Below are 5,442 nucleotides of genomic sequence, written 5' to 3' on the forward strand. Positions count from 1 at the left end.
TGGCAACCAAACAAACGCTGTCATGATGCGGTAACCATTTTTTTGTCTCTCCAAAGTTTATTAGAATAAAGTACACCCTGTGAGTTTGTCTCTCATTGAGGCGCCATCTGTTGTGTATATTTAATGGCAAATATCAAAATAAAACAAGATGTTCTTAGAAAGCTTTCTGTGTTAAAATTTTCAGAAAAACACATTAAATAAATAAATCATCCAAGTTTTTGATAAAATTATTTCAGATAATTAAGTCATTTGGATTAAAAATAATGATCGCCCAATGCTAATAGCATCATTTTATCAATATTACGGCATTTAGCATTATTATTAGATCTGCACAGGAATTGGCAGAGTCATGATGAAGGGGGTTTGATGGATTATAACTATCCCTTGGAACCCCGTTCCACCAATTACGGTTTTCGGTGTTATTAGATGCTGTTTCATTCACACCTCCAGAAACATCAAAATTATATTCTCAGGAGATTCACAGGTGCTCCGAAATACTTCAGACTAACCGACCTGCAGGCTGACCTTCAAATTCCATCCATCTACAAATATATAAAGAAACTGGCTAAAAAAGTACTTTGAGAAGCAAGATGCTTCAGAAGTGGATATTATCAGCTCAGCATCCAACTACTCAGCTGAACAGAAATTAGCACAGCTAAGACCAAAGAATATCTTGGTTACAAATTTTAGAAAGGAATTTTAATTGTCGTAGAACAAGCAATAATGGTTAATCGTACTGAAGTTATGATTGAAAAGACCTTGTATTTTTTATTAATAATGTACCACAGCATAGTATAGATAGATAAAATACATAGCATAGATAAATATTACTATAAATAAATTTAATCAAATTTTTGTAAAATGCTGGAAATGATGGAAATGTTAATCACTACCGGTCAATTCCATTTTTAACATTGCTGGAGTGAGAGTGGTTTATGTAAATACAGTCATTCATAAAATTTAATATTAATTGAAAGGTATATGATATGAACGCTTTGTGAATTACATAACCATTTGTTAAGTGACCTAATCAGCATAGATTTTTTAATTTAATATAATTGTCAAATGTTCAAGAGTTTCGTAATAATGATTCTGAGGAGTGTATTGATGTTCTGTAAATTCTAATGACCATTTGTAACCTAATACTCTATTTTTCTATTTTATAATTATATATTTTTTAAATATGTTTGTCAAATGTTTAGAAATCATATTGAATGGTTTTGGTGACATTGTTGGAGTTTTCATGTATATACACATATCATTTTTTTGTCTAAATGGAAATATATTGCAAAATATGCTGTAAACTTATGTGGTGTTAATCATTTTGTGAAACTGATTTGTTTAATATTGTAGATATTGAGAATATTTGCAATCGACGAGATTTATTTTTGAAAGTAAGTGTAATCTGATGGGGTAGAAAACTGTTAACAGTATATTGATATTGTTTTGTATCAGTGAGGATATTTTATATATAAAGGGTTATATATAATTTAAAAAAAAATTTACTGGTGGTTGTTTTTAAGCAACCATTTTGCCATTGACTGATCAATATCTCTACCTAAGTAGAGAAACCAAGACGAAGAAGACGAGAGCTTAGTGCTCGGTACTTCGCATCAACTGGCAACGGCATGCTATTAGATATTTGGCACCTCTACCAAAATTACCAATGGTACGTGTTGAGGTTCAAGCTACTACGTGTCAGAATGTCGTGCCTTTTCCTGATTGGAAGTATTTCTCTGGGATGAACGGTTCGCCAGTAAAATGTGGTCCAGGGACCTTCCCCCCGATAGCACAATTCCATAATGTACAGTACGCACAACTTTTAACCGAACGATAGCGGTATCTTGGGTTCTATTAATTGTAAAAAAGAAAGAAAGAAAGGTAGCATTCTTCTTCGTTTAAGATCTTCCATAAGTGTACTAAGTTATTTTTTTCTTAAGGGGCCATCTAGATGTTGAAACAAGATCCAACTTTTGAAAGTTCAATGGTAACCCCATTTTTTTCTTCCATATTTGGATTTGGTATCTCAAGAAATGCCGAAATACTAAATTTCATCGATTTTGAATGAACAGTTAGTGAAATATAAATTATTGAAAAACGAGTGACATAATGTTAAACAGAAACATCTTGTTTTTGAGCATAATTGCTGAAATAATATAGGTATCTCATTAATTTTTATTTTACATGATAGATTCTAACGGGCCAAACATAATTTTGTTACTCATTTTGAATTTGGATTTTTTTAAAATATGAGTTATGAATTAAATTATAAAACATATTTTAAAAATTTATGAATGGAAGCATACATCAGTTTTTACTCCATTCGAATCAGCATAGTCAAAAACCCAACAGAATCAATTTTCATTCCAATCTGACCTCTATTTCGCGAGATATGAGCGATTATATGAAAAATGGCCACTTTTTGGGGACCATATACTAAATTTGAAACTCATTGAAAAATTTCTCATGACAAATTATGCGAAAATGTTTAAATATGGAGCTCATAACTTTACTGAAATGGGCAATTATTGTTTTAAGTATACGCCGATACGATAAATAAGTCATTCATCCTGTTTTTTAAACATTTGTTTTTAAGTATTCGAGTAAACAAATAAACAACGAAATTTTGAAATTTTTCCCTATTTCAAAAATTCGTTTCATTCCTTAGACCAGCGGTTCTCAACCTTTTTTGTCTCGCGGAGCCCTGTTTAACTCGAGGAGCCCTTTTCTGTACATAATTTTCATGGCAGAACCTTGTGGGCCGCTTTTATTAATTTATCTATCAAATTTACTGATTTATATTATTTTCCTCGAGCCACCGCGGAGCCCCTGGGTCGTAAACACGGAGCGCTTGGGGCTCCGCGAAGCACCGGTTGAGAGCCCCCATCCTTAGACAATATTCATGAGCTGAAATGGTAAATATAATGCTGGGCAAAGAATGCACAAATTAATACCCTACAATTAGATCGATGTTAATATTTATGGAAATAATAATAAATAAATAACGGTTCTCCCAATAGCGTATATCATCTTAGTGTGCGCCAAGTTTAGGGTAGTGGCTATTAGTGGAGTCGTCTCTGCTAAAACCACGGCATTTCGTTTCATCCGTATTTTTTTAGCATTATTGAAAATTGGGGAATTGCAAAATGGAACAAAATTATAATATAAATAGTGCAATTGAAGCACATCCCATGTTAAAAAAATCCTATGTACAATATGGAATTACGCCCCCGGTAAATTCCTAAATACAGCTAGTGTTCGTGCGAACCATAGAGAATTCTGTTCAAGCGCTTCGATCTTTTCCTTAGGGAATCTTCAATCTCTTTAACCACTTAACGATCAAGGACGTAATGTTGCGTCCAAACACGCCAGAGGAATAAATTTAACTGAATTTTCAGATTTGTCAGGTTGACTTGGATGTTTTTTTTTTTTTTTTTTTAAATTATATTAGCTTTTATCTTCGTAAGATTGGGTACGGATACATCAAATGTATTGAGAAGTGTTTCAAAAAGTCAAGTTGTTTTCTTTCCTCTCTGCTCATCACCTCACCACGAAGCTTTGTTGCAACCCTAGAAAAAAAAGTAGTTCTTTTTACCTCTGATGTAGCCTTCTACCATGTTTCCTCGAAAATAAGACAAGGTCTTATATTAATTTTGGCTCCAAAAACTGCACTAAGGCTTATTGTCGGGGTAGGACTCATATTAGGAGCATCCTGAAAAACCTCGCTAAGGCATTTTTTTTTTTTTTTTTTGAGAATATCTCTTTCTTTTTGAATACATTTTGAAATGATGGTTACACAAAAATCAACAAAAAATTGCAAACGCTGAGCTTCACCAGACCAGACCAGCATCATAATTTTGCCCCCATTCCCAGCTCCAAAGGGCTGATAGTGGGAACAAAGACGGGCCAAGGTAGGCCTATGAAGAGGTGAAAGTTGTGTATGTCAGTTAGTGTGTGCATGTATGTTGAAAGAAAGATTTTTTTGTCAAATTCGAGGGTTCTGGTCATGGCTGAATTCGATTAAGCCCAGTAACTTCCAGACGAAAAAATGCCACCGCACACCAACAGGTCAGATGGGAGCTGAAAAAAAGTCAGTTATTGCACAAAAATGATAGGTGGATCATCATGTAAATTATATGCAAGTTCCGAGAGGTCCACACATTAACTGCTCTATAGAGCCATTTTCTTACACTCCTGCTTCGAAAGTAACCCATTGTCGTTCGGGTGAAGATTTTTTTTTTTTTTTTTTTTAATTTTTCATGATTTTGATATAAATATGGTTATGTATAGAATAAACAGGTGCCAAGAAATGAAAAAATATATAGGTGCCAAGTAGAGAACAAAAAAAGGATAAATAGGTGCCAAGAGTAGCAATTGCAAACATTAGCTGACTCGTATAAACACCTGCTTGATTTCTAAAGGAAGTACATGTGAAAGAATACTAAAATAATCTGATGTCACGGGGCCCCTAAAATCTCCAAGAACCCTGGTTAGAGACCTCCTCTCTATATAATCAACAATCAATTAATAGTCATAGCACATTATTTGAATATAGAGTTTGTGTGTTTCGGTTCATAATTTCTGGCAAATTTATTGAAAAGAGTGATTTCAGAAACAAAATTGCGAATTTTAACAATGGTCGAAATATTTCTAAAATTTTATTTCGATTTTTTTTATTCGATATGAAATTGTATGAAAATATCGTGAAAATTACGCCATTAGGAAATTTTCTTCTAATGGAATCCCTCTCCTAAACAAGTTATTCAGTTATTATTGTTCTGTTACATTATCAGTGAAAAAAGAAGAGGGGAGAAAGAGAGAGAGAGAAAAGGGCGAATATAACGGTCGCAGGATGTTCGGGGCAATTCCTTTGCGGACGGCGCAGGCGTCGCAATTCTTGCATCACTCGTCCACATCGGTTCTGGATTTGTCCCAATAGAATCGTCCACGGACCTTCTGGAGAGTCATGCCGAAATGTCCACCGCTCGGGCTTTCGTGCAATTCTTTTAGCACTTCTTTCACAGCACGGCTCCTTGGCAGGACGAGTTGCCACCGGAACGTCTTTCCATCTTCCGACTCCCGTTTGCGGTACAGCACGCCATCTCTCATCTCCAGAGAGTCCCATAGCGCCCAGTATCTCTTGGTCGTCATCTATCGTCTATAGATCGTAACAATATACATGTATATATAAAAAGAAAAAAAAAGATAATAGAGATAAGATAGATAAGAGAGTTTTATTCGGAGTTTCTTTTCTTTCACCCTCACCCTACGTGTTCTCTGACATGCATATACTAGAAAGATACATCGTATGTGTGTGAGGGGAAAAATCAATAGAATGGGGAGGAAAAGAGAAAGCAGCTTCAGTTGACAGGGTTACTATAAATCTTCTCGATGGTTATATGCCTAAAACACTAGGGAAAAAAAGGAATATATATATATATA

The sequence above is a fragment of the Pholcus phalangioides genome, unplaced genomic scaffold (genome assembly GCF_987345545.1).
Source record: "Pholcus phalangioides strain wild (caught in Gottingen) unplaced genomic scaffold, Ppha-v1.0 ptg000010l_1, whole genome shotgun sequence".
Classification (NCBI taxonomy): domain Eukaryota; kingdom Metazoa; phylum Arthropoda; class Arachnida; order Araneae; family Pholcidae; genus Pholcus; species Pholcus phalangioides.